General features: G+C 37.1%; 1 protein-coding gene and 1 long non-coding RNA gene across 2 annotated transcripts in view; one reads left to right on the forward strand and one right to left on the reverse strand.

Annotated features, from left to right (window-relative positions):
- Nucleotides 1–18,485, forward strand: part of LOC127643596 (interferon-induced protein 44-like) — an 88,503-nt gene that overhangs the window by 50,069 nt on the left and 19,949 nt on the right. The gene's annotated exons all lie outside the window — the stretch shown is intronic.
- Nucleotides 710–2,924, reverse strand: LOC127643603 (uncharacterized). The gene is made up of 3 exons (XR_007970539.1): nucleotides 2,825–2,924; nucleotides 2,352–2,582; nucleotides 710–1,392 (listed from the first exon to the last, which is right to left on the reverse strand). It is a non-coding gene; the product is annotated as an uncharacterized LOC127643603 (long non-coding RNA).

The following is an 18,485-nucleotide window of genomic DNA, read 5'->3' on the forward strand; positions in this document are numbered from 1 at the left end:
CAAACAAATCTCACACAATTATACCTTTTCCAAGGACATGCATTACATAATCGTTTACTTCTGATTGGCTAAGACAACATAAAGTCTAAACAATAATACATTTTTGATAGATAAGTGGGTATATCGCCGTTAATCAGAATATTTGTCGTCCATTTCCGAGATTTAAGTCCGTGGTGACCTTCTTCCAGGGTCCGAGAATGTTTTAGGCTATATCACAAAGTTCAGAACCTGCAAAGAATATCAAACGCACACACACACACAGACAAACAACAGTTCTCTTCGAGGCTGAAGAAGGCCTGAGCTAATTATCAGAAGAGCAGTCCACCTTAACAGGCTGATAAAACATTTCACTCCAGGAAAGCAGGAAAGATAATATGCCCCTTTACTCCACTCCCTAAAGAAATACACATGAGATGTTCACTTAATGAAATTAAGGTGAAATTATGTATAAATTGACCCTCAAACTTATACAAGTCAACTAAGACAGATATATAGATGCAGATATGTGGATATTGTTGTGAAATATGCAATTATTGTATTCTAATCATGGCTTTTGGTATATGAAGTATTTATGGGTCATAGTAAACCACAATTGTAACTAATAAAAATTGGTTTTATAATGAAAGGTACCATAAGTAGTTGTTAAACAATTTATTAAGAATGTGTTTACTGTAAAACACTTGTATTAATAATCATTGTAACCATATATTGAGAAAATAGTTTATTAAGAAAAACACCTCAACTTGTTTTATAAAGATTTTTATTATGAAAATGGTTTATAAAGAAAAACATACTACACTGAATGTTGTAAGCATTTATTAAGCAGATGATGGTGGCAGAGTAGAGAGGAGTTGAAAATGTATTAGAAAGAGCTTTGCAAAAGAAAGGAGAAAAATGCCATCATTACCGTCTATGTGTTGCGGACGAGATACAGAAGATACAGCGATGATGGAAAGGTCCAGAAAAAGAGGACAAAGAGACAAAGAGTTTTATATGCAAAAGTCCTAAGGGGTCTTCCAGAAATAATGACAGTTCAAGATTTTATGTTTGACCAATTGGCTGTAAAAGACTGAATGTATGCAGAGGGAGTTTCCAGGAGGGGATTTCTGAACATGTCAAAAGTTGATGGACTTTAAAAAGGACTGTAAAGGAATGTCCAGCCAGAGGCAGATTCACCAAGGACGTCTCCGGTGTTATGATACCTTGCCATTGCACCTCATGAAGTTAAAAGCTTGTAAATTATTTGATTTTGATTTACTTACAATATATACATAATATATATGCAATACATGAGTACAGAGTCTCTCTCGACGCTCTCTGAATCCCAAGACAATTATCATCAAAAGGCCCCTTGCATGTGAACATAACCCAAGGGCACACACTGGAATGCACCTAAAAGAAAATGAATACAGAAATGATTAGGATATTGATTGTTGAATTTTTAATAAGAATAAAGTAATCATTCAAAAGGATATATATAAAAAGGATATATATATAATTAAATTGAAGAGACAGGGGATTCTGACCCCAACCCTTCAGTACGTACAGTAAGGGAGTTATTGTGAAAATTTCACCTGTAGTAAGTCAGTATGGTCAATAGGAAAGCACTACAGCCTTTGGAACAGGAAAAAACACTTTAGGGGAATTACTGTAATTTTTTTTTAATTAATATTTGTATACTGAACGTACAGTAAGGGAGGTACTGTCAAAATTCCACCTGTAGTAAGTCAGTCTGGTCAGTAGGAACATACTACAACCTTTGGAACATGAAAAAATCCCTTTGGTGAATTACTGTAACTTTTACATAAAAATTTTTTGCGTACTGTATGTACAATAGCCTACACAAAAGTACACTAAAGCAGTCTAGGTGAATACGCAGCAAATATCAAACCTGAAACTATTTTTACCCTGGTTGGGTTTTTTTTTAAAACTTGACTATGTTCATGGTGCTGTCCACGTAGGCTATGTGGTCCTGAAGGTCCTACATGATCAAGTCTGCAACTTGGGTAAGTTGCTTTTTATATTCGCTTCGCATATTTGCGGAGTTCCGCGTTCAATATCTCGTGAGCTGAATATTGTTACTACACAAATAACATTGTTTTAATATTTTAATCGCCTCAAAACGAGCTTTCCTTCGGGTTTGCACTTTGCAGATGGTCCCTTCTTAGCAGCCTTCGCATAGAGATCAATGTATTTTGTACAGTGCGAAGGAAAGATCGTTTTGAGGAAATTTATGTTGTAGCTTCTGGTGTTTTATCTGTAGTTATATGTGAGCAACAACGTTTAGTTCACGAGTTACTGAACGCGGAAGTCCGCGAATGTGCGAATGTGCAATATAAAACCAACTTTACCTAAGTTCTTTTCAGCAGTTCTTCTCCTAGTGCACATGAAGTAAAAAAAGTTGTCTGATGCACCTCCAGGAGGTTTTCCTGTGTAGACTTGTGTAGCAAACCCCCAGCCAGGCAATGGTGAACCGTACTGATGTTTCCAGAAGCCTTTATTTATGTTCAGCCGTCAGCCTTGGTTAAACACAAATCTACTTTCCTTTCATTACAACCTTTCTTCTTGAAACAACGTAAGAGCTACGGGACAGATAAATAACATAAAATTAGCTCTTACGAACATAAACATTACCCGAAGGCCAAATTAACCGTACAAACAGTCATTTATAAAGACCCTTTAGTGACGTTATCCGTGTAGCGTAAAAAAACTTACGTTAGCTTGACTTCACATGGCACGAGAGATAATAATACATTCAAACACTTCTTCACAGTTGAATGGATTAACCAACATATAAACATTAAACAAGTTAAACACACAATACCTTGTTCCCGTTCTGGCTAGGTGCTTAAATTATCCTTTAAGAGCTATATTTTTCCTCCTTACTTCCGTGGGTGCGTCTTACTAACTAGTCTCACCTTTTTAGATGCGAAATTAACGTTCCACTAGGATGCGCCAAAATAAAAGACTCGTAATATTAACGGAGAACATTAATAAAATAAAGCTCTGAAATGATTATCTTATTTACACTTTCCTTAGAGTTAGTTACAACTTGTAATTTCCAAGCATAGCTATTGTTGGCATCAAATGCTGCCCATATCTCGCAGGCTTGCTTGGCATGTACTGCCAAAAGGGACATTTTCCTGTATGTGTGCAATTGCAAAACTTGAAGTCAGTGACACAGTTTTGATTTCCCTTCTCCCGAATTTGTCATACAGTCTACTCCTGGTGAACAAGGTTTGAAATGGGTCCGGGTATCGTTCGTTCATTTGTTTTTGCTTTCATATATAAAAACGAAAAAACGAGAAAACAACTCCTTTTTTCGTTTTTTCGTTTTTTTTGAAAAACGAAAAAACTAAATTATGACTTGATTTTTGGTTTTCCCGTTCTTGCACGGAAATCAGAAAAACGACTTGATATTCCGATTTTCCCCTGTGGGTGGGGCTAAATCTGATTGGCAGGATATGCATTCATTGTTTTTCAAATTAAGAGTTTTCCAAACACTGTATTTGTTAGCCTGTAAAATTAATAGTCTATATGCATGCTATTTGTCACCCAATTATTTGGCTTCACTGACTGAAAAAATCTATTGAAATAGCCTAAATTCAAGCCTAAAAGCCTGTTCACGCACTGACAGTTGTCATTATACAAATTTAAATAATACATTTATTCTTTGTTTTAGATGTTTTTATTAACTTAAATTCTTATGAATAATATATTTTTTATAATGTCTATTTGTTATTTATGGCCTGTATGCACATACACATAAATATGCTTTGAGGTTCCTAGTAATATGCCACATGCAGGCTATAGTCAAAGTTTAGTGCTATATTACATCGTCATTATAATACAATATAATGCAGGATTGTCATCTGTCCTCTTATGTCAGATTCTTAAATTTAGTCAACAAATTCAATCAGAATGCAAAGACACTGTGTTTGGTGTATGGTTACTATGACCAAATAAAAGGAAGTCGGTATCAATATAATACATTTTTGGATTGAGATTTTGGATTGAGATTGACCCAGGCTGTTTAGCCTGTGTCATATGGATTTACACATACACAGCAAATTATAATTGCATAAATTATGTTAAGAGATTAATGTTTTAAATGTAAAAAATTGTATGTAGAAATATGAAATTATTGGAAAAAAAAATGAAACGTCTACTTTTTAACTATATGAAACTAACACCGCCATTAGGTGGCGGCAAGTCTCTAATGAGGGAGTTGATTCCTTTATTCCAGGGGTCGACAAGTAAGGTTGGCATCGGGCCAAAAAATATTTTTGACACTAGATGGCTGGCCAGAACATAGTCAATGGATAATTTAAGAAATTAATTGATGAAAAATGCAACTAGAATTGCATGTGACAGACTGTTACAGTGTCTTTTGTAACTGGTAGTGAGCTGTTACTCTGTGTTAAATCCTGTAGTAGGACAGTCATTAACAAAAAGCCACATTTGTGTGGGGGTGTCCTTGTTTTACACTGAATACATTAATAAAGCAGTAGGGATGAGTCACGATTTTCGAATATTCGATTTGTTGATTTAATTATAGAATATCGAATAGGTCGTGCGATTATTGTCTAAAAAAGTCCCGATGTTTTCGGTGCGATTCGGTGGTGACGCCGTGTAACCAGAGGGTGACGCTGCCAATAACGCAAAAGCTGTCACAAGGAACCGGCAAAAGTAATGATTATGAATGTTTCAAATATAGCAAGGAGACATTTTAATTGTTAGTGTATGTGTCGGCTGCAATATTGACCGCAGTAGTTAACGCGCATAGAGAAATGCACATTTCGGATTAGACATAAGCAGAGAGTAGGCTAGTCGGTTTCTTTTCGTTTTGAATTGTTTCGTTTAAAATTAGACATTTTTAAGCTTTCTATATATTTCTGGTGTCTGTGAGGCAGCTTAAACGCCGAGTTTCGGTTCATTTATAAGATGAGCTCCAGTTCACGAGCAATGCAATCTTGCCGGCGCCTCCATGTCCTGATTATATTGTCTGCTATATTTGCTTCTTATTTATTAAATCCAGGCAATTGGTTGATAAAACATTGATTAAAAATAAGATACAAATGATACAAAACGAAATTAAATTTTTAGAAAGGCTTTCTACAAAACAAAACTTAATGATGGTCAAAATTTCAGGCAGAGGAGTACCAAATCGCCTGGCTGAGGGTGGATGCAGAGCCAAGATTGATGAAGTGTTTCTGCCAAATGCCTCTGTTGCAGCAGATATGTATCATCAAGAAGTTGGGTCAACTCTGACCAGGTTGTCCATGTTTGGCAGTAATCCCATCACATCAGTAGAGGACAGAGCCAGTGTGGAACAGCACTTCACAGAACAGTGGCCTGACATTTCTGTTCTTTTTGATGAGGCAGTGAACTACAATGGCACACCTTTCAAAAATGCGTTGATGTGTCTAATAAACACAACAAAAAGATTTGCCTAAAAATTGTTCATGTTTTATTGATTATCTGATGTTTCAACGATTTACTTAATCAAAATAAATGCATGTAACAAGCTAAAATTTCTGTAAGTGTTTCCATGCATATTGGAAATATAATTTCAATAACATCTTAGTGAAAGCTACCCTACATTTCAGATGACAAATGTGGATATTTGTAGGCCTATGAGATTATTAATTCATGATTCAAAAGTGTAACAGTTGTTACTTATTTTTATATATTTGATATAGTCTATTGGTGAAGTAGCTTTTTTAATATAGAACTGCTTTTGAAATTATTATACAAATGTAAAGTCATTCTGTTGGATAATATTTGTTCCTTAGTGTAAAATGGAAGTATATGGTAATTTTATTATATGAGCAAAAAACTATATGCTGTAACAGTTTTAGAACTAGACAAATCTCTGCATTAATAATATGGTATTAAATGCATTAATAGGCTAATATAAAAATTGCTGTGTTTGCTCGGGATTTGAACCCGTGTCATGATCGTAACGTAAGTTCTACCACTCGGCCATGAGTGTACTCACTGAGAAATGCCCAAACGTTCGTTTCTCCAGTGTGTGTTCGCTCACATGAGCGAGAAGCGCTCTTCATTCGTTTCATTCCTCAATAGAATAGTAAAAAAATATCAGCTTAATTGCACCTAATTTATTTTTGTTTGTTTATTAGATTTTTTTTGTTATCGCGCTGCTCCCCGGCCCGGGGAATAGGCTTATGTCGCCAACCGACGTCAAGATAGGCCTACAATATGAAATATATAGGCTATATATTGTTCTTGTCTCTATTTTTTCTATTTGTCTGGGCTAAAAATGTTTTATTCTGTTTACCATAGTTGTAGTATTTCATCTTTACTGTTAATTGACATTAACCCCACTTACATTTCAAAATGCGGCAATTGCTGCTGTTTTGCACAATATCCATTTGCGCCACCTGGCGGTCATTTCGCGAATGACTTGAAATGCGACTGGTTTATTTTTTCTGCGGCGATAATACGCATTTTGGTTGACTACTGTAGAGGTGTTTGCCAATGACTGTCTTGAAAGGCATCCTCAAAACTGTAGTGAGCAGGAGTATAGGGACGGCAAAAGTAACCTATATTGCGATGGAATGCAATATAAACTATAAGAAGGGCCTTCTCTCCATTCAGCCTTTTGTCTGATAACCACCGTGACAACTTCAATGCGTGAACATGTTTACATTTAGGCTATTTCAATAGATTTTTTCAGTCAGTGAAGCCAAATAATTGGGTGACAAATAGCATGCATAGGCCTATAGACTATTAATTTTACAGGCTAACAAATACAGTGTTTGGAAAACTCTTAATTTGAAAAACAATGAATGCATATCCTGCCAATCAGATTTAGCCCCACCCACAGGGGAAAATCGGAATATCAAGTCGTTTTTCTGATTTCCGTGCAAGAACGGGAAAACCAAAAATCAAGTCATAATTTAGTTTTTTCGTTTTTCAAAAAAAAAACGAAAAAACGAAAAAAGGAGTTGTTTTCTCGTTTTATGAAAGCAAAAACAAATGAACGAACGATACCCGGACCTGTTTCCCAATAAATATTGATCTTAGCTGTTAAGAGTATTTTCTACAAGCGATTTTATGAACGTTAATTATTTTTTATGTTCATCCAGTGTGTGATATCACCAGCCACCCACAAAATGCGACAAGGCTCAAACCAGTTCGCCAGCTCCTCATCCAAATATATTTCATGTTTGAGTAATTTTGCTCACCTAACAGGTGGATGACATGTAAGACCTCTCGGAGTGACACATGACAGGAAATGCTGTTAGTCAAAAAGACACGCTTGAAGAAACACACTTTATTATATTTTTAATAACAGTCAAAAGAAAAGCCGTTAGTGCTTGTGTTTGATTTGCTGTTTGTTGTGTCCCTGTCTCGTGGAGCAAGCGCATTATCACACGTTTTTCTCTGTTTCATTCAACTGAATACGTTTTGGAAGAATAATGTAATTTATCTGAGAACCTGTTGCCCTACTGATACTTGCTTGATGGCAAATGGGGTCGTTGGAGATGGTGATTTGCGGAGGTGGTTACATATAAGATTTTTTAATCACTTTGTTATTTTAATTGCTTTTTTGTTTCGTTTAAAGTGCAATTTGAATTTAGAAGTCTTTTACATTTGTCGTGTTTCAATAAATGTATGTCATTTTTAAAGCAAAATCAATAAAGTGAAAATATTCACCGACCTTCGGGGTTGACTATATAATCGGATTTCACCATAATTTAAATGCAATTATAATTAAAATATGTTTTACATATCACTCAGCCCAAAAGCAAAGTTAAATTTTTCATGAACAATTGTAAAATAAATTTTATGGAAATCCGCACAAACACGTGTACTCAATTCCATATTGCAAAATGTTACCTATTAATTTTTGCATATTTGTTTGTTTTTGAGTAGTCTATGCAATATAAAAATTTAATTTTATTGAAAAACATTGTTTTTTAAAATAGTAAATTATTTGTTTGTGGAATGGCTCTTTCGAAAAAATGCAAAAATCAACCAAAAATGTAAAAATTGTCTCCTTAGTGAAAAAAGATGAAAAATTGTTGCATAATAATTCATGTCATAAATTATTTATTTTACCAATCATTTTATTAATTTTAAATGGAAATAATAGTTAATTAAAATGCTAAGAAATGGAGAAATCAAATAGATCTGAATGATAGTAATTATTATAATAATATATACTGTATATTTATAATATTATAATACAAATCCAGTCGCTGCTCCCAATAATGCACAGATGATGAGAAGTGAAATAAACATATTTAGAACAGAAACAAAATCCCTCAAAAGGCAATAATAACTATTTTAATTATTTTATTTAAATACTAAAGGTAAATATGCTGTTGTGTGATCTATTAAGAACAAAGTGTCTGAAACATTATTTGTTACATAGAAGAATAAAATGGTGTTCTTTTATCATTTTCAGATTTATCTGCCCCTGTATGTCTTGTTAAAGTAAACAAACTGTGGTTGCTGGCTTTACATAACCATCAGACAATCTCTTCTTATCCAAATGAGCTGAAATAAGCTCTCAGTAGATGGCGGTATTTCACTATTTTTGTTTGTGATCTGACGTTACAAAAGAAGAAGATGACAGAAATATGCTGCCTGTTCCCCTGACGTTTTGCAAGTAAAAATGTGGCTTCTACGCAATAAGGAAGGCTATCAGTTATAATATGACCAACATGATGTACCGTTTGGTCACGCTACACCGCTACTTGCTGGAAAAAGTAATTTGCTACTGAAAAAGCTTCTCTATAAGCAGCTGAGCTACTGTCAAACTACTGAAACATGTAGTTAAATTAGTAGCGTCTAAGGGTTTATGCAAAAGGAGATTGCATTAAAGAGTTATGCAGAAGGTGGGTTCACATTTGTCTGATGTGTTGTCAGTGTGATCAGCAAGTCTGTGGATCCAAGGGCTCTACAAGAAACATATTTTGGCAGTATATCAATTATAAATCCTGGGGGAAAGTACATGACTTAAAGACAGATATTAAGATCTTAAAATAGACAGAATAACTGGAAGCTAAAGCAATAACATCATACAGAACTGGTGTGTGCTCTTTTTCCTGTTTTATCCTAACTGTAATACACACAACAGCAAGGCCTAAAGCCTCTCTTTATCTAATGTACCTGTAGATGGCGTTGCAGGTTGTGGCCCTAGACCTGCTGGAAAAAATAAGATTGAAAAAGTAAAGGGCATAGCATTAATGTAGATCTGTATGATAATGTTTAAACACTTGAGAATTAATAGCATTTCAAAGACAGTAGTATAACACTGCATATTTTATTATGAAGATATCAGCCTATTCATAGAATGAACAATTTATTGGCAGCTGCCCCAAAGAGGCAGGTCAGTGGCAGCGTTGTCCTTTGTCAGTTGCTGACAGTCATCACAATAAGGCTCAAACCATGGGGAGAATATTACCTGATGTCCAGAAGCACAAGTACAGTGGACTTAGCTTTTATAGCTATTTGTACTTTTTGTTTGACTTTTTCCCAAGAAAATGTATCAGAGATACTTCCTGCATTCTGGTGAGTTTTTAATGCATTTGAATAATAATGTAACCTATATGAACAGCAAATCAAATTTTAGGACAAAAAAAGTAGCTCTCCTTGAATTGGTTGTGGTAATGAAAAGGTTTGTAATATTACCTGCATTTAGGAACCTCATCCTGTAAATAATAGCAATAAAAAACTTCTTATAAAATAATATTAAGTATGACAATAGAAAAATACCATTTTAATATGATCATATTGTATTTATAGGTGTGATACAATCAAAATACCACTGTTAGACCTTTTATTTTTTTTATCATAATTGCTTGATAGTACCTTATAGTCAGTTCTTAACATTAACGTATCACAGACGTTATTCTCTCATCACTGGGAATACAGTTTTCATAGCGGCATCTGCCTCGTAAACTCACTAGCATCATCCATAAACAGCGGCACATGCCGTTTAAATTCAGTGGCACCAGCCACAAACAGCTGCACATTACGTAAAGTCAAAGGCATCTGAGCATGACACCGGAAGTGCCGCTACTAGATGCCGCTGCTGTGATTTGAGCCTGTAATTTTGTTGAGTCTTGGCTCCATTCGGTCAGCAAGTGTCGCAATATGCCTTAACAACTGTCCTGGGACTGTTGAGAATTTCAGTGTGATCTTAATGGGCATTGGCTTGCTGTGGTGGTTTATAATGAAGGTATTTTTCTTATTTTAGTTCATGTTTATGATTATAGTTGTAATGGACAAAACAATGCACAAATACTAATTGGAGATGATTTTAACTTGCCACCTGATGAATGGATAGATCTCCTTCTAGTTATACCATTTTAATAACATTATTCAGGAGTTCTGCAGGACAAATTCCCTTAAAGATATTTGGAGAATTAGGTATTCTAATCTTAGGTCAGTATTTGTGGGTCAGGCCTAATGGATCCTCTAAGTCACGGATCCATTTTTGGCTTATTACTGATGGATACTCTGAAGATGTCACTGATGTTTCAATATCCGGTGCATCATTGACAGACCACTGTCTTGTTTAGTTAATCTTGACTTCAGCAATTAGAAATAATCCTAGAAAAGACTATTGGAAGTTTAATGCAGACCTTTTAAGGGATAAAGATTTAGCAAGATAATAAGAAATGTGATTATTTAGATTAAGGATGACATCACTTTAACATCTAATGGGAGGATGTGGGAGTACTTTAAGGGTACTTTCAATTGAGTCTGCTATACAAAAGAGTAGAAAACAGAAGCAGATGGAATTAAACTTAATACAATTGTGGCAGGGCTGCCGTAGGCTGGGATCAAGCCCGGGTCTGTCGTTTTCAAGTGTATGGTGTTCTACCACTGAGCTAATTCCACGATAGTTGAACCCAAGAGCAGAAAAGGAAAGAGTCTGGATACTTGTGTTTCTTCCCAAAAACATAATCTTTTAATTGTAGAGAGTTACAAAGTACAAATAAAGTGGGAAAGCCAAGCTTCCACAAAACTGATAAACAAAAGAGACACAAGGGTCAAAAAGGTACAAATAAACTGGGTAAGCCGAGCTTCCACAAAACTGAGAAACAAAGAGAAACCTGCTACTAGAGAGAAACTTAGCTGAGGGCTGGTCACATGAGGAACAGGGTACAAAGGGATATTTCTATTTTTGGTAGAATTATCATAGAGAAAACTAAAGCTATTTCTAGGCTAATTTATCCAGCATACTCTTTATGTATCTCTGGCAGGTGAACAAAATATATTAATCAACTTCAGTAAAACAAACACCATTATATAAGAAAGGGATATTTAGTGAAGCCAATCAGTGAGGGTGGGTTGAATATAGTTGATTTCGATGTTATGAATGGGACTCTCAATTTGAAGGGGCTCCAAACTTTCCTTAGAAATGATCAATCGGTTTGGTCTTGTTTTTCTTCTAAAATTGTATAATCTTTTGGGGGCCTTGGTTTCCTTTTGAGGTGTGACTTTGAGCCTTCAAAATTAAAATGCAAACTATCGTCTTTCCATAGTCAGGTATTTTTATATTGGAAGATGTTATACAAACACAGTTTTTCCCCACATAGTTGCTGTTTGTGGAATAATAGGTGTATCCTCATTAATTGGAAATCTGTGGGGGTTTTTTTGTGATTGGATGGATAAAGGTGTCTGGTCTATTGTACACATTATGGATGGGGAAGGGAATTTTCTCAGTGATGATGATTTTTGTGGAAAGCACAATATCACATGTACACAGATATTGTAAAGGGCCGGCCCGACCCAATAAACAAACTAAACATTTGTTTAGGGCCCCGCGATTGGTTCGGGGCCCCCCCAACATCCCCAGTTATTTTATTTTCTGCCCATCAATTACTTTAATCAACAAAACACACAACCATATCAATGTTTAGTTTCTTATATTTTTCTCAATTTCTTAAACCTAGTTTTGGAACTAGGATGGAGGATTTTAAATTGTGTGGGTGCCGAGAGGATGATGCGCGCAGCACTCTGCTGTTTCCGTTTGTCAACTGCCAGGAGCAGTAGCTAGGTAACAGACATCCAGTCATCATGAAGCGAACGTACCTACCTGGATCAGAGAAATGCTGTTTTCCCAAATCAGACGATAGTGCATGCCAGAAGCATGGCCTCTTTTAATATTGTTTGCTACTTTTTGTGTGCTGCATTTATTCATCAATACAGTGGAAACAACTTAAAATACTCCGTAATTTTTGGGCATACAGAACTGTAAGACATCATTAGAGACTATAAAGGGTCTACTTTTATTTGTGTAAACTCAAAATAACAACAAAACTGTGTGCTTTTGTAAAATAAAGAAAATACAGTCGTCTCTGTCTCCGCAAGCATATTTCTGAAACACGTTACAAAAATGAACTGAAACTCCGCAAATACTTATCACACAAACATGACACATACGTCTAAATAAAGCTTAAAATGTCTACTTTTAAATAAAACAATTCAAATTTAAAGCAATTTAAAATATGAACATTTAAAATATCCTGCAATGTAATCTGTATGAAACAAAGCTATGTTAGTTGACATGCTATTTTATATAAACATGTACATATTTTACTAGTGGGACTGTTTCCAGAATTGCCAGCCAAGATTCAGAGTATTGAAATTTGAAATATGTCCTAATAAGCAAGTTTTAGTTCAATTTAAAATGTTTTTTCGGCTAAATTTTTATATTATATTTTAACTTGTGTTTATGCTTGCAAATATGTGTTCAGGTTAAATGAGTAAAATGCACTTTAAATATGCCCATATTAGAAAATCAGCATCTTATAATGATTTCTGAAGGATCATGTGACAATGAAGACTGCAGAAATGATGCTGAAAATTCAGCTTTGATCACAAATTGCATTTTACAATATTCAAATAGAAAACAGTTGTTTTAAATTGTAAAAAATATTTCACAATATCACTGTTTTTGCTCTATTTTGGATCAAATAACAGCCTTGGTGAGCAGAAGAGACTTCTTTTAAAAACATAAAAAATCTTACTAATCTAAACATTTTAAACTGTAGTGTAGGTCTAAGTAAAGTCTTTATGTAAAGAAAATGTATAGTCAGATTACTTGTTTTAACTTAAACTTTATTGTGATCATTAAGTCTCCTCACATTCATTCTCTCTCAGTCACATTCCTCATTGATAGGCCCAGGGGAGGGTCTTTGTCTCCTCAGCTGTGAATCATATTAAAATTCATGATTATCCACGCCTCCTCGCCTTTCTAACACTATGTGTCTTATAAAAGTTAAAGGACTATATTGTTTTGTATGAATGAGTGATCAGGATGGTTTTCACATAATTTTGTTGCAAAACACTAGGCTACAAGATCCAGTTCTCAAAAGTCTTGTGGACAAATGTTGAGTATGTGTTTAATGGCCTTATTTCAATGACTTACATTTTTTGTTTTTTCAAAAACCAAGCATAAACTTTATTTTCTCAAAAATACAAACATGTACATACATGTTGCACACGTATTATTGTAGTCCTACAGTGTTATCAGACATTAGCCATTAATATGTTTTTAAGCAACTGAAAAAAGCATAAATGTCAAGGCATCTCAAAACTTCTCCAGGGCCCAAAACACCCTCAGACCCCAGAGGGTTCATTTTAATGCTCCTTCCATCCATTTTTTGTATGTATAATTTCCTTCTTCTCCTCAGGAGCACTATTAAAATATTTCGGGACAGGACCACAAACCACCTCCTAGTGAATGCTAGTGCTATCACTGCTAGTGAATGGCCCTTACTAACTGTTCTGGTAACTTATTGGTAAAATTCTCTCTCTGAAATGAGAGCTTTTTTATTTAGAAAATATCGACACAGTAGACTGCAAGTCTTTGGGTAAGCACGACTTAATTATCAGGTTCCTAAGAGGCGTCCGGAGGTTAAATCCCTCCCGGCCAAGATGGTTCCCCTCCTGGGATCTCCTAGTGGTCCTCTCGGGCCTTCAGAGACCCCCACTTGAGGCGCTACAATCAGTCGGACTCAGGGCCCTCTCCCTAAAGACGGCCCTCCTGATCGCACTCGCCTCCATCAAGAGGGTCGGGGACCTGCAAGCGTTCTCTGTCAGCGACACTTACCTGCAGATTGGTCCGGCAGACACTCATGTGATCCTAAGACTGCGACCGGGCTACATGCCCAAGGTTCCTACCACTCCCTTCAGGGACCAGGTAGTGAACCTGCAAGCGTTGCCCTGGCACTGGCCAGGGGCACCTCCCTAGCAGACATATGTAGAGCAGCGGGTTGGGCAACACCAAATACCTTTCAGAGATTTTACAATCTCAGGGTTGAGTCGGTTGAGTCCCTTGTTTTCTCAGGTCCGAGCCGGTAGAACTCGGTAACACGCTGACAAACTGACTGGGTGGATCGCTTGCACCTAGTGCACTTTCCCTCTGCTGAGGTAAAATCGTGCGCTCTTATCCCAAGACATCCCACTAACTTGGCTCACTTAATGACTCCTCCTTAGCCCTCTGGTACGCAAATTCAGCGGAGGAATTCGCCGACCAAATCCAATGCGGGTACTCAATCTACCCTGTACTGGAATAGGTGCTCCACAGGTCAGGCTCCTACGTGGACTTCTCCCCTGTGTGGTGCGGTCCCTTTGTGAGCGGACCCGCATCTCCCTTGGGCAGTTCCCACTGGCCCCTGGTCGCCACTTTAACTATGTGAAAAACATAGAGAGAGAATAGGCGCGGATGGCGTGGCCTGCTCCCATGCTTGGCATGTTGCCTTGTTCCCCCTGTCGGGGGTAAAGAACCAGAAGGCATTGATGATTTTATGGGGTGTTGGGGAAGGGTACGTGAAGCCTGACACAGCCGGTCGCTTTGGCACCTAAAATATCTGCCGTTCCTGTGTCAGCAGTACACGTACACGGCTCAGCGCATAGCGTGATTTAAATTGGACCCCTAGTGTCGCTTCTTCGACACAACGAAGAAGCGACACTAGGGGTCTCTCTTGAGCGCCTTTTGCATCTCTGATCTATGAGAAAAGGCCAATGAGAAATTGGCAGACAGAATTTTATGTCCCGCCCCAGACATACGGGTATAAAGGAAGGGAAACGTATCTGTTTCATTCAGGATTTTTCTGGGGAGCCAACAATGAGGTATAAGGAAAAATTTCAGTACATTGTTTTTTCACTAAATATACAGTTGACACACAGACTTCTATTTTTGAAAGTATTGTGAGCATTTGTCTAAATAAAGATTGCTTGGAAATTGTTCACACATATTTATGCTTCTGTATTTTTGGTCTTGGTTTGTAGCTCAAAGGATACCCCATCAGAAGTGGGAAAAAACATTGCCCTTTGTCTTTAAAGATATCATGGGATTAGAACCTGGAATGTTGGCTGGGTCACAACCAGATGACATCATTAATGCCGTATTTGGCCATGTGAAGGATGGCTATAAAGTAATAAACCACTACATTAATTAGGAAAATAAAATGTTAAGATACTACACTCACCTAAAGGATTATTAGGAACACCTGTTCAATTTCTCATTAATGCAATTATCTAATCAACCAATCACATGGCAGTTGCTTCAATGCATTTAGGGGTGTGGTCCTGGTCAAGACAATCTCCTGAACTCCAAACTGAATGTCAGAATGGGAAAGAAAGGTGATTTAAGCAATTTTGAGCGTGGCATGGTTGTTGGTGCCAGACGGGCCGGTCTGAGTATTTCACAATCTGCTCAGTTACTGGGATTTTCACGCACAACCATTTCTAGGGTTTACAAAGAATGGTGTGAAAAGGAAAAAAACATCCAGTATGCTGCAGTCCTGTGGGCGAAAATGCCTTGTTGATGCTAGAGGTCAGAGGAGAATGGGCCGACTGATTCAAGCTGATAGAAGAGCAACTTTGCCTGAAATAACCACTAGTTACAACCGAGGTATGCAGCAAAGCATTTGTGAAGCCACAACACGCACAACCTTGAGGCGGATGGGCTACAACAGCAGAAGACCCCACCGGGTACCACTCATCTCCACTACAAATAGGAAAAAGAGGCTACAATTTGCAAGAGCTTACCAAAATTGGACCGTTGAAGACTGGAAAAATGTTGCCTGGTCTGATGAGTCTCGATTTCTGTTGAGACATTCAGATGGTAGAGTCAGAATTTGGCGTAAACAGAATGAGAACATGGATCCATCATGCCTTGTTACCACTGTGCAGGCTGGTGGTGGTGGTGTAATGGTGTGGGGGATGTTTTCTTGGCACACTTTAGGCCCCTTAGTGCCAATTGGGCATCGTTTAAATGCCACGGCCTACCTGAGCATTGTTTCTGACCATGTCCATCCCTTTATGGCCACCATGTACCCATCCTCTGATGGCTACTTCCAGCAGGATAATGCACCATGTCACAAAGCTCGAATCATTTCAAATTGGTTTCTTGAACATGACAATGAGTTCACTGTACTAAAATGGCCCCCACAGTCACCAGATCTCAACCCAATAGAGCATCTTTGGGATGTGGTGGAACAGGAGCTTCGTGCCCTGGATGTGCATCCCACAAATCTCTATCAACTGCAAGATGCTATCCTATCAATATGGGCCAACATTTCTAAAGAATGCTTTCAGCACCTTGTTGAATCAATGCCACGTAGAATTAAGGCAGTTCTGAAGGCGAAAGGGGGTCAAACACAGTATTAGTATGGTGTTCCTAATAATCCTTTAGGTGAGTGTATTTGTAATGTGTACAATATGGCTGATGTTTTACATACTTTGTCTTCATTGTACTAGTTCGACCAGATCCCACTCACTCACAAGGATCAACAGTACAACAGTGACCCTTACCTCTCTGATCAGGCTTTCTGCCTGGTTTACATCATAGCTGGAGATACAGTCCAGTTCACGGATGATAAACTTATTGAGAAGCTGAAGATCATCCATCAGAGAATCAGTGATAAGGGTAAAACCTTTAAACAAAGTACAAACATAGGAATATATCAAAATCCTTTAGACCTAATATTAACCACTTACACAATGTAACTTAAACTCTGTGCAATTTCTGTAGGGATTCCTCAAGTTATTGTAATGACCAAAGTGGATGATGCATGCCCACTGGTGAAAAATAATCTACAGAAGGTCTATTCTAGCAAGAAGGTCAAAGAGAAGGTATATCATGTCATTCAATCTGAATGTTGGCTTTACCTGCTGTAACTATTACCCAGATAGCAAAAAATATCCGCACGGCTTCTTTTTGCCGCCGACCCTAAGCTGTCGGCTATAGGTGCGTCCCACTGGCGGGGATGAAACGTTTGCCGCCGAATTCGTCACTCCCATTTCTTGCGAGATGCCGCCAGCGAACAGCTGGCGGGCCGACTGCTTCATTTTCTCTGGCGGTTGCCTCCGTCTAATGGACCGCGGCTGGCTGGAGGCAAGCCGCTTTGAAATACAAGGATTTCTACTCTCAAAATCGACCAGCCATGTTGGCTATTATTATTTTTTGCTCCAAAGCCATTAGGGTTTATAACAGATTCTTGACTCTTGATTCCATGATAAGGTAAGGTTTAGGAAATTACATTTAAATTACTTTGAAACTCTGAAGCGATTATACAGTAATATATGTAAAATATATTGAATTATTTTATGCACAAATTGTTTACATTTCTTTGATTGATGCACATTTGAGACATGCACCAATAAACCAAAAAGAATTCCTTTTGTAAAACTTACTTGGCAATAAATATCTTTCTGATTCTGATTAGGTTTTAAAATAGATATTTAATTCATGGTATGAACAATTTAGCAGAATAAATTGATGAAGTTAGACTTTTCGCCAATGCCTGACTATCAGTGGACAGTGAAAGACATCTGCAACATGGCCAAAATCTTGGGTATACTTTATATTTTTTTTTATTAATTTGCAACCATGGTGATATCTATCATAAACATGAAAATCCCTGTTTTGACGTGAAGGATAAACTCAATGAAAAAGCTAAATTATCCTCTGGTTTCACAGTTGCGCAGAAATTTCATTTATGTCTTTGCATTTTTTCCAACCTCTATTTATTTTACCTTTTACAGGTAAGGGATTCATTTGCAATTATGACCTGTACAAATGTTTAAGAAAGTGTTAAAGTCCCTGTAAAGGCAATAAAAAAAAATCTAAACACATTATAAATGTTACAAATGTATTGCTAAAACACATTACAAAGTCTGTGAACTGTGAAGTACTGAATAGCCTACGTGCACAAGCGTAGTGACGAACTTCCGCTGTCACCAGAAGTTGGCATATCTTTTTCCGGTTTACTTGCGCGTCGCCTAAAATGTCTGTTCTCTTACGAGAGGTTCTCTCGTATTGCGTAAGCTAGCTTACGCTACGGGAAAGATTCATCTTTTCTGAGATATTGAAGCCAAAAAATTATCCTTAATTTTTGTATCCATTGTCAACGCAGTGCGGCAGCTGCAGACCTTGAGCGGGCTAGCTAGCTAGCTCATAGGTTGCTCTGCGGCAACTGCTGCAGCCT

Source organism: Xyrauchen texanus, chromosome 5 (assembly GCF_025860055.1).
Source record: "Xyrauchen texanus isolate HMW12.3.18 chromosome 5, RBS_HiC_50CHRs, whole genome shotgun sequence".
In the NCBI taxonomy this organism is placed as follows: domain Eukaryota; kingdom Metazoa; phylum Chordata; class Actinopteri; order Cypriniformes; family Catostomidae; genus Xyrauchen; species Xyrauchen texanus.